This window comes from Coregonus lavaretus (assembly GCF_964263955.1).
Source record: "Coregonus lavaretus genome assembly, chromosome: 31".
Taxonomy (NCBI): domain Eukaryota; kingdom Metazoa; phylum Chordata; class Actinopteri; order Salmoniformes; family Salmonidae; genus Coregonus; species Coregonus lavaretus.
The window spans coordinates 20,599,381-20,612,026 of record NC_140018.1 but is presented as its reverse complement, the minus strand read 5'-3'; positions in this window follow the sequence as shown (position 1 = coordinate 20,612,026).

The following is a 12,646-nucleotide window of genomic DNA, read 5'->3' as shown; positions in this document are numbered from 1 at the left end:
TGGAACAGAAAGCCAAGATGACATCACTCTCCTCTAGTGATGTCACTTTAGTTAAGTTCATTTTGGCAGTGAGACGATTAATTAATTCCTCATGAGACCCCAGAGTATTCCCAGTCACAACAGTGAAGAATTTGTCCATCCTCGACCCTATAGAGATACAGGAAATGTCTGAGGTAAACTAGAAAGGTTTGTCAGATCTTTAAGCCCCGATCACTCTGATCAACCCACAAGTATTCACTTCAGTGGATGAACCCTCAGTCTACTCCATGATAACCACTTTTAACATGGTTTCATGGATATTGATTACCTTGAAGGGAACCTTGAAGTCTCCTGAGTGGCGCAGTGGTCTAAGGCACTGCATCGCAGTGCTAACTGTGCCACTAGAGATCCTGGTTCAAATCCAGGCTCTGTCGCAGCTGGCCGCGACCGGGAGACTCATGGGCGGCGCACAATTGGTCCAGGGTAGGGGAGGGAATGGCCGGCAGGGATGTAGCTCAGTTGATAGAGCATGGCGTTTGCAACGCCAGGGTTGTGGGTTCGATTCCCACGGGGGGCCAGTATAAAAAAAAATATGTATTCACTAACTGTAAGTCGCTCTGGATAAGACCGTCTGCTAAATGACTAAAAATTTAAATGTAAAAAACACCCTGCTTGACAGTAGATAACCGTTTCAAAAGGCCCTAGGACACCTATTTATTGTGCAACATATTATATTAATGTTACATTTATATCAGAACTTACTTTTTGGATAGTCCTGCTGCAACAGAAAGGAAAGTTTAGTTCCCTTTTAAAAGATAATAGAAAATACTGTGTTAATTGTTGGGGGGAAAATATTCATTTCAAAAGTCCAACATAATTGCGATAAGCAGACTGTTATGTTTCATTCATCATAATGTCTATGAGTTATGAGGTAACTCTATTAGTTATTAAACATCAACATAATGCCTAGAAGAAAACAGTCATAGATGGAGCCTTTATGCCAACCTGTTTAGGTTGGCTTGCAATTGCAGAGTTCTTGGGACCTGGAGGGCGTTTGTCAACTCCAGTGTTGATGTTACTAATTTGAGTGTCTCGGATATACATTTACTATGTTACGTCTAGTCTATGAGACCAGACTGTAAGTGGACATCTGGCACAGACTCCACTGCATCATTGAAAACGTCAGAATATGCGCTCAATGCCTCTTTGGGGCACTGCTCCACTTTGTTTAGCTCCCCTGGAATTGTGACAGTCATGACTCCTAAGCGCTCACAAGTAGAACCAGAGAGTAGTGGGTTTTGGTCTGACTCCACAACTTCAAAGAGTAGCTTGTCCTTCACCCCCTTAATGACACAGTCTGTGTGATATCGCCCCATTGACAAAATTAACTCTCCTGAGTACAGTTTCAGCGGTGTGTTGCTTGCCTGTAGTGGGGTATTTGGTGATATTCTCTCTTTCATTCTCCTACTCTTAACATGTTGCCCCTGTGTCAAACGGGCATTATTGTCTTTTATTATTCTGTTTTAGCTGCACAAACCATTTCTGGCCCTGAGAGTGACCTGTACTGATGCAGACCAGTTCCTCACTGTCAGAGCCTCCCTCTCTCTATATAGTATCCTCCACAACATGCACTTTCTTTACTCAGCGTGATCGTTCCCCTGCCTGATACACCTTGGCTCAATGCATACCAAGCCTAGACAGATGATAGTGCAGATCTAGCGCCCATGCACTATCGGCTGCCCATGCTAGAAAAATATACACAAATTAAGATTACGCGTTCGTAGTCTACTTACCGCATAATACTGTCACGACGTCAACCAACACAGATAATAACTAGTCACAATCAGGTTTGACGAGAAGGTCGTCTGTGTCTGTACTTTCAGAAACGTCCTCCTGATTTCTAGTAATCAGAAAGTGTAAGAGTGCGTCAATTCAAATCTGGTATTGGAATGAAAGACATCATTGTAGTTATTGCAAATCAAGCTAAGTTTATTAAATGCAAATGTATAAATGATAAGTATGAGGGTTCGTATACGGGCTCACTGATGCACCACGCAGGGAGATCAGAGAACTGGCGGCTGTCTCACATGTTCTTCCTTAAATACCCTTGACAGAGATAGTTCCTGTTTCTGAACAGGCCTGTCAGAGCAGAGGCTGGGCGTGGTTTAGACTTGCCGCCTGTTCGTTGGCGTGCGGGTTGGTCCCAACCCCTAGGCGCTGAATTGCCAGGCGTAGTTCTGTCTCTGGTAGATGTCCTCAAATTGATGTTCTTAATCAGCCCTGTTTCATAGCAACTTTACTCCTTGTTCTGTTCTTTTTAGTAAAACCACAGAGATACGGCCTATCGTGACTTAACAGCTGATAACTCCACTGTCAGTTAGTCACACTCACCGCTTCTTTGAGTAGAATATCTATACTCTGGGTATCTGATATTGAAACACCAACAGTTTCTGTCCAAAGGTTAAATTCTTGTATTTCAACAAACAAGTTATCTGATATTGAGACACCAATTTCCATCCAAAGGTTAAATTCTTGTATTTCAACAAACAAATTAAATCCCAACAATCCCCCTTATCACACCTGCTAGGTGTGATTAGCAAGCTTTAAAAAAGTGGGAACTTTTAGAGTCCCCCTTTTGACACCCCCAAAGGTGTCACATACCAAAAATCATCACAAAAATGAGGAAAAAATATAACACACCAATTCAATTAAAAATCTGTAAGTAGTAGAAAACCATCAAGTCCTCCCCTACACCTAACATGTACTGAGTTGGCTACCAGCCACCCAGGAATCCTTTACCTTCACATCAGGAGGAACAACAATTACAGTGGAATAAATATAAAAATGTTTACATTGTATCAGCCAAACAGTGATATATATTTTTAGGCAAACCATGGATCGTTCAGCTTGGTCTCAGGGTCAGCAGCAGACTCTTCTTCGTGGGCCTGTAGCAATGGCATCATGCCCGAAGCCTGCACGACGTCTACTACTGACTTCCTGAGGCAAGGGACGATACAAGCAGAACAGCACATTAACCGTAAAAACACAAGTATTAGAGTCAGGAATCCAGTAACCACCATAGATGTATACTCACCGAACCAGCCACCCATCCAGGAGAACAGCCCACCACTCCCTACACCAGCCATACCTGTCATTTCAGCTGACAGTTTGTCCAGGCCAACCAGGGCCTTCGTGATGCTTCCATCAGGACTAGTATTGTTAGGAATAAACGTACAGCATTGTTCCCCAAACATTATACATACTCCTCCCTGGTTGGCAAGCATCATATCAAGCGCTAACCTGTTCTGTCTGGCAACCCTGGAAGTGGCTTCTAGTTGTTCTGACATTCCAGTCAGGGTGATGCGGGTGTAGTTAACAAAACGCTGTTGATTATAGTAAATGTAATTTATTCAAGACCGTTGTTTGGCAGCATCAATAGCAGGACCTATAATAGGCAATAAGTGCCATAAGCCATCATTCCTGTTAAGTGCCTGGAATTGTAATGGCACTCCCACGGGCACACCCAGTATATTGGTGCCAATATCCTCTCCTGCTGACCATGGAGCACTACGCCTTAATCTTCTCGACTCCCTGTCGGGAGTTTTTTGAGAAATACCCAAAAGCTGGTCTGAGGAAACATCAATAATGGTCAGAGGTACAATTAAACTTGCCAGTGCACATGTGCCCTTCCAATCCCCTTCTAGGATTGGAGTCAGCCTTCTATTAGGGCCACAGATCCACCAGACATCAGCTACTCCCTTTGTCTGGTTCTTGCCTTCTACAGGCCACGTGCTGTTCATAGTTATGTTTACTACACAGTCCCCAGGTGGCAGCCTACCATTATTATTTCCCGCACCTGTCCCCGTGATACAACTGTAATTACCCCCATAAGCTTTAACACCTGCCGGTGCTTTCTGTGGGGGAACCTCGGGGAAAATTAAACTTAAGGTCTTGCAAAGGGTTGTGTTTGGCGCTGAGTGATAGAACTCTTCTAATATGCACTGCCATCCTTCCCCTTCTCCTAAGGCGAATGGGTGGGTTGCCAACCCAGGTCTCGCATGACCACAAACAACACAATCCTGTCTTCCCAATGTCCTAGCAGTATACCTCATGTATGCCAACCAGGTATTATCATTCCCTCCATAGCCAGTCTCTGTTCCCAGCTGATCGCTGTCCGTTATATCCCCAACATTAATTACCTGTACAGGATCTGATTCCCTAGTGGGCCGAGTCTGAGTCGGTTCTGGAGTGGTGGTGCCGTTCAACTGGGTCTGTTTGTCCCTCCTCGCAGGTTTAGGTGTAACTGCAAGGGTGAACACCCCCATGGTGTCTGGTCCGGATCGCACTGCTGCTAGGGTGTACACCCCTGCATCTGTAAGTTTAATGTCTTGGATGGTTAACAGAATTTCATCACCTTTACAAGCACCCCCTCTGGGTCTCTGCACACCCTTTATTATTGAAAACCTTCCCGCTTTAGAAGCGTCTTTTAATGCATATGGATAACCCCTTCTCCATTCCCAAAATGTGCCAACATTTGTGACCACATAATCCCAGTATGGACACCATTTCCCTTCACACAGATAAATGTCCCTTTGCAATACATATGGATATAGTTTGTTGCAGTTATCCTTCTGATTGTAAATGCAACCTATGTCCCCAGTTCCACTAGCCCTATTTCTCCATGACCAAATTTTACATGGTTCCAGGGACACCACTTGAGATTCCCCTTCCTGTAAGGTAATGACTATGTTATGGTACTGGGTGGGGGCTGTGAACACTGCTTCCCCTAGGCTCAACCCCACTACTAACCACAGTACCAGCATCACTCCCCTTCTGCTGCTAAGTCTTGTTGTACCTGATCTAGAGTTCTCCCCGGAGTTATATCTTTAGCACAATGTGTCCTGTGATACCACATGTCTTTCTTGTCTGTGTTTACCCTCAGTGAGTGGCTTGATACCCCCATTTATGGAGTTATCAATACCAGAGTTCTCAACCAGTTCGTTCGCCAGCGTGGTGATGGTCACTCAAGCGCTTTGGTCACGGGCCCGTCCGGTGCTATGTTGTTGGAGATGAAAGTACAGCACATATATCCAAACAGAACACAAACCCCGTCCCGCTCAGCCAAAAGCATATCTAAAGCTATTCTATTCTGCTATGTCATTAAGCTAGTTACCGCTGTCTGCTCAGCTAATCCCTTTATTGCATCACGAGTGTGGTTTATAAATCTTTATAATTTATCCAATCTACGTTTTTATTAATTGTTGACCACCAGAAAATACTTGATTCAAACCCAGCTGTGATCTGATTGTGGATCCCATCAATATATATCCTTTCATCAAAGGATCCCGGGAGGAGGTCCTACTTTCTACGTGACAACTCACCAGTCTCTGACACGTTTGATTGTTTGCGTATGTAGGTGAGTTCACAATCAGTTATCACCACACATCCATCAGATGTCAGCACGGGCCTGGTTTTGGATCCTAAAATCCTCTGGCTGCAACAAAGAGGAGAGATTAGTCATGGTCTCTTTTAGTTGTGACATTCTCTGTGTGGGAGCAGGAGCTAAGAGGCCCTACCCTGTATCCTATCTTACTAGTCCTAGAAAAACAATTAGAATCCCCTGTGATTTCAAACTGAGGCAACCCAGGTTGGGATGACTTTGTTATCGGGGGATACAGATAGTGCAAGTTACCATAAGACTCTTCCACCACATTCCCAGGTGGCTTGCATGGAGGATAAACCTGACACAGAGTTAAAGCCTGTCAAGGGGAACGGAGTAGTTGTTAACCTTGGTTTGGCTGTCCTACAGGCATAACAGTCCTCTTTAGACCGTATACTGAATTCATTCCAACCACAGGTTAAAATATATTTACTCCGTCTCCATCTGTACTACTTCCTTCAGGTCTATAGTTTGCACTGTCTCACTACCTCCCTCAGAGAGATTTACTCTATAGGGTGCCCCAGTTGAAGAAGATATCTCACTTGTCAGGTCTGTAATCTGTTTTAGCATAATTCAGACTTTCAGACAGTACCTACCCTTATATGGGTCGCACTGCCATTTCTGATAATTCCCTACTTTCGCAATACTACACCTGTCCCTAAACTGTGTATGGAGATTGGTGATGTCCTTCCCTAAGGTCCCTAGTATTTCCCCTTTCCCTACGTCTAGCTGTCTCCTATGCCTTTTAAACTTGTGTTAGGTTAACTACCACTTCTGGCTGAAACAGGAGGGTCCGTGTGTGTTAGGAATATGGCCCCCACAATCAGACAGCTACCTACCGTCAGGAGACCTGTGAATCCCCACCCTCGCCCTGAGAACATGTCAGACGCCAACCCATTGCTTCACCTTCTACCGAACTCACACAGGGATGATCAGACAGGGTAAGGGAATCTTCGTTAAGGAGCCAACCCCCAAGCCCTAGTGGTGATCGGTTCTTTCTCCTAACTCTGTGTTTGTTCATCAGGTGTAACTGGGTTTACCTTTTTGCAGTGTGTGACATGCACCCAGGTGGATCTAATAGGACTTGATAGGGCCCTTCCCAACAGGCCTGCTTCCGGACTGGATCCACACCCAGTCCCCTGGTGAGATAGAGTGGGTCACCTTCTCCTTTAGTTCACCTGTGGGGCACAAAACCTCTGACATACGGGTGTGGTTAATAAACTATCTTCACACATACATGTTGAGCTCTCAATTTCTATTGTTGTTTTTTTTTATTTATTTAATCCTATCATTATTATTTAATCCTATCACTCCCCCTTTTTGACACATGATTTGCCCATGTGTCAATATTACCACCTTTCTAAACCATCCTTATGTAATTTATCATCCAATTGCCATGCCTATCATTTTTGAGATTGTCTTTTGCTTCTTTATTGCTCCTCCCACTTCCTTTGTCTTTTATGGCAGCTAAATTCAACTTTCATCCAGTTCAGAATCAATTAGTAATCCAATCAATCAATCTCTTATCTTGTAAAAACACTTATGTTTAGTTCAAACTCTGTTCTACCCAGGCTCTCCCGGGCTTGACCTGAAGACTAATTGTTGGACATGACAAGTCTATTTCTAGTTCACCTAAGTCTTCTGTCTAGCAACAAAGAATAAAAACCTCTATGTTCATGATTAACCCAGTTATATCTAATAGCCCACCAAAAAACCTCATCATCTGTAAATCACTACCAATGTCATATCCCTCGTTACTCTCTACCATTTGGATAACATCCCTGATGTATGTATGCTTCCTTAGAGTTCCAAATTACTTTACCATGGGCTGCCATTGCCTTCCCATAGATAAGATCACTTAATTTACCCGTATGCAGTACATAATGGAGTACCCAAGCTTTTACAGGAGTTTATCATTACCAAAAAGCTCATCATTAGTTTTTTGTTTTAACGGTTTAGGCGCTTCAAATATAGCAGTTTTCCTGGATGAGTTTAACATTCGCCCCTCCTGTGTTATAGTGTGTCCTAGGTAAATGACCTCGCTCTGCCAAAGTTGAAGTTTCTTTTTGCTCACTTTGTGTCCCTGTTCTGCCAGGAAGGTTAACAATTGGATTGTATCCTTCTTACATCCCTCCTGAGTGGGATTAGCCAATAGAATATAATCTACATAAACTAACATTTGCTTCCTTCCCTAGGTTCAAACTTTCCCAAATTCCTAGTTATAACCTGGGCTAAGATTGTAAGACTTTCCGAGTAGCCTTGAGGCATCCTAACCTAAGTCCATTTCCTTCCCTGAAAAGTAAAGCCAAACCACCCCTGACTATCCGGATGAACTGGGATACTAAAGAAAGCATTAGCTAAATCTATCACTGTAAAATAGGAGTTATCTGGTACACATGGAACTCTGGGAATGATATTTCTATTAACCCCCTGCAAGTCCATGTCCATCCTCCAGTCGGCGCTAGGTGCCTCCTTTCTAACAGGAAATACTGGAGAGTTTCATTGTACCTTATCTACAGGAATTATCACCCCTCCCTTAAGTAAATGCTCAAATGTAGGTGTTATCCCTGTAGCTCAGGTGGTCCTCTGTAGCTCAGCTGGTAGAGCACGGCGCTTGTAACGCCAGGGTAGTGGGCTCGATCCCCGGGACCACCCATACACAAAAATGCATGCACACATGACTGCAAGTCGCCTTGGATAAAAGCGTCTGCTAAATGGCATACCATTATTATTATTATTATCCCTTTTATTGCTTCTGGTTTCATAGTATATTGCTTTTGGTATGGTCTATTATCGAATCGAGGAATCACTTGTACTGGAGCTACCCCCTTAATTAGTCCTACATCTGCTGTCCTTGTGACCATAATTTGAACGGAATTGCTGCTAACTCAGCCTCCTGTTCCTGAGTTAAGAAAATCTCTTCCTGTCATCCGTTAAAACTTATCTCCAGGTGGACTCTGGGCTGGGTTTTTGCTCTCCAATTCAACTTTCTTCTATATCTCCCAGTGGAGTGGCCATACTGATCCCCATTTGGTGTATTCTGCCAGTCAGTAATGTTTTTTTCTCTTCCCTGTTTTATCCATTTACCTAGTGATAACCATTCCTCTGAATGTTCTTTCACTAGGGCAACATGGGGGCTCGTCCTTTCTCTGTACAGCCTCTGGCTCTGTGAACCCATTTTAACCCAATTTGAAAAAACAACAATCACAAATAGCCAGGCCTCACTCAATTTGATAGCTCATTTTTATGACCTAAATACTGCCTAACTGAGATGAGCTAATCTCTTTCTCCTGGTTATAATCTAGAGATGGTGATACACACAAAACATGATATCCCCAGTCTTAACCCATCAATAATTGTTTGTATCATTCTAATTCCTCATATCTAATTCATTAAACCACTCAAAATTCCTCAAGTATACAATGATTATTTAATTGATTACCATAACTCTGCTACATGTGATCTCATCTCAAATGATCCATTATCAATTATTTACTCAATCCCCTAGGAAAATCTGTCTCCCCTTATATTGTTCCTGTCCTCACTGTACTACGTTAGCTCTTCCATGATAATTAGTTCAATTTAACCATCTATTTGCTTTGTACTATATTATACATTACGTCTAAAACAACATTACTTATGGTCAGTTTATTCCGCCATCATATTATCCAACAACGCCACAATCTTAAACTCATATGGGGCGGCTGGCAGTTTAGTGACCAATAGCGCCGCGCCAACAACCGAGAGGTCGCCGGTTACAATCCCCGAGCCGACCAGGCGAAAAATCTGCCGATGTGCCCTCGAGCAAGGCACTCAACCCCAATTGCTCCCATAAATCGCTCTGGACAAGAGCGTCTGCCAAATTACCAAAAATGCAAATGTAAATATTCTCTACTTTCTCACCCATGACGCACGTCTGCGTTCGGTGAGCAAGTTTAGATCATTCTCTCGTCAGATACCCACATGCGTTCCCAGCCAACTGCCAGTCTTTTCTGGCTCCAAAAGCCACACTTTCGCTCTCTCCAGTTCTCTTCTCCTCTGTCTCCTCTGCTTATAGTAGACAAGCCTCCCCATTCTTCTTCTCTTCTCTCTTCATTGGTACTTTCTCTCTCTTCTTCACCTTTCTTCTTACCTTCCGCTCCCACTTCCCTTCAGTCGGCTCAATTCCGCCACTCCTTTATTCAGATTAGCTACTGCTTCCAATAGAGCACTTACTTCCTCCCTTCTATCTCTACGATTCACCCACACCCCTTTCTCTCCTTTATCTGTTCGGTGTTGATAGCTGATTTTTCCAGCAACATCGATCACGGGTGCCATTGTTTTTAGGGGCATCTCATAAGGTGGTGGAGCCGTGGGAAGTGCGGGATATAGTCGTGAACAGCCTCTTTCATCTGACATTTTCTTCAGTTTTTCAAGCATCGCCAGTCCGATTCTCTCTTTTATTCGGGCTTTCTCCATTGCGTCTTTGGTCTTCCCACTCCTGGATTCTCCTCCACTTTTCCAGTCCTCTTCTGTTCTTCGTGTGGTTCTTCTCATTGCTTCTAATATTGCTTTTGGTTCCCCCTGCATAGGGATACCGTCCCTTGCATGTATCGAACCATCAGTCAGCCATTTTTTGTACAATTATTCTCCTCTTCTTTTCCACTCCTTACCATCCTTTCCCCCATTAACTTCTAAGGTTGATTTTAAAAATTTCAATGTTGTTTCTGCCATTCTTATTAATGTTTGTTATGCGTAATTAAATTCACGCCACTAGACTATGTAATCGTTCGTTTTGTCTGTAGGATATATGTAAATTTTTATATTACTATTTACTAGGATAATTTTATCTTGTTGTCATAATTTTAGTCACTTATCACAATTCTATACAGTAATAACATTCAACACATACAATACATGAACACAGTTATTATTCCTAATTATCTTGCACGCTTATTGGGTAGTCCCAATAGACAGCGTATTATACTGGCTACAACCACATATAATTTCCAATTCAGTTTATATAGGCTCCAACCATATGTAAACTAATTTTGATCGTCTATATAACCACAGGGCTCCAACCCTTGTGAGTTAAACTTAATCACATACATAAACAGTTATTTCTCTCGTGTTGGCTCCAACCACACACGGTAACTTCTAAAAACTACAGGGCTTCAACCCTTTTTTCTCTCGTGCTGGCTACAACCATACACGGTAAAAAGCATTAATTATACAGGCTACAACCATATATAATTAGGCCATGGCTTTAACCCACATATTTATCAACCAATTTGCATTTGTCAATTAGTATAATAAATTTAGTTAATTTTAATGTATTAAATAGAATTCACTTACATCAAACAGGTGTTTCACAAAATAATTTGGATAATGCCAATATGCAGATTTCAGTTGTATAACAATAGGTATCTGCTAACCTTTTATAGAAGACCGGTCTCTTTGTGAAACACACCGTCCGACGACAGCGATGTCCAATGGGCTGGACAAATCCCAGCGAAGTTCCGCTACCAGATCACAGTCGGGGTCACCAATTGTAAGAGTGCGTCAATTCAAATCTGGTATTGGAATGAAAGACATCATTGTAGTTATTGCAAATCAAGCTAAGTTTATTAAATGCAAATGTGTAAATGATAAGTATGAGGGTTCGTATACGGGCTCACTGATGCACCACGCAGGGAGATCAGAGAACTGGCGGCTGTCTCACATGTTCTTCCTTAAATACCCTTGACAGAGATAGTTCCTGTTTCTGAACAGGCCTGTCAGAGCAGAGGCTGGGCGTGGTTAAGACTTGCCGCCTGTTCGTTGGCGCGCGGGTTGGTCCCAACCCCTAGGCGCTGAATTGCCAGGCGTAGTTCTGTCTCTGGTAGATGTCCTCAAATTGATGTCCTTAATCAGCCCTGTTTCATAGCAACTTTACTCCTTGTTCTGTTCTTTTTAGTAAAACCACAGAGATACGGCCTATCGTGACTTAACAGCTGATAACTTCACTGTCAGTTAGTCACACTCACCGCTTCTTTGAGTAGAATATCTATACTCTGGGTATCTGATATTGAAACACCAACAGTTTCTGTCCAAAGGTTAAATTCTTGTATTTCAACAAACAAGTTATCTGATATTGAGACACCAATTTCCATCCAAAGGTTAAATTCTTGTATTTCAACAAACAAATTAAATCCCAACAAAAGTGAAAGTGTCAGCAGGCTATCACAGCCCATTGGTTGGTCGGGGATAACGTTCAACTCATAACACGTCACCCGACCGTCTCTATGGCTTTGACAAAATAAATCGCCCCCTTTATCTATTCGTTTTTATTAGTTTCTTGCACAACAGGTCATTCTTGTCACAACAATACCCAATTTTCTGACAAAGTAAAGGTCAAATAGCATTACACAATGCAAGTATTGATTGGTTTAACAAAAATAATCTGCATGAATTTGTGAGTTCATTGACTCATATATTAGGCATAGTAATGTTTTTGTCTAAGGCATGTACAGTATATTATTTAAGCAATAAGGCCCGAAGGTGTGCGGTATGTGGCCAATATACCACAGCTGATGATGCATTCATAACTAAGTGGGAGGTGGGAATTTACCAGTGGATGCATTCACGTGCCTTAAACTCGTTTAGAAACGGTGATTGGCTAATAGCCAACAAGCTGCTTAAACCATAAACTAAAAGTACATATATCATGCTTGTAAACAAATTATAGTTAAAAAACCATATTACTAGATAGCTTTTCATGAATTGTTTTGTTTTGCATTTAACTGTTGAAAATGCTGTTATAGAGGTCATTTCCTTAGTAGGTGACGTTAGAGGTCATCATGTGGGAGAAGTGGGAGCTCAGGATGATGGACCAGTTTCCCACTAGTAATGACCAGTTGGAGGGCCGGTCAAGTGGATTTTTCCCAGTCGTATGTGTTAAATTCCAACTTGGTTACAAACGCAGCATGAGGGCTGTTTTTAGGCACAGAGCAAAGATACAGTCCTTAGCCGTGGTATATTGGCCATTTACCACAAACCCCCAAGGTGCCTTATTGCTATTATAAACTGGTTACCAACATAATTAGAACAGTAAACAACTCATACACTTGGTATATTGTCTGACATACCACAGCTTTCAACCAATCATTATCCAGGACCCAGACTACCCGGTTTATATGCCGCGTTCACATGCTAGTCGGAACTAAGAAACTTTGACATTTCCGACTTGCTAACTGGTTGTAGTTATAC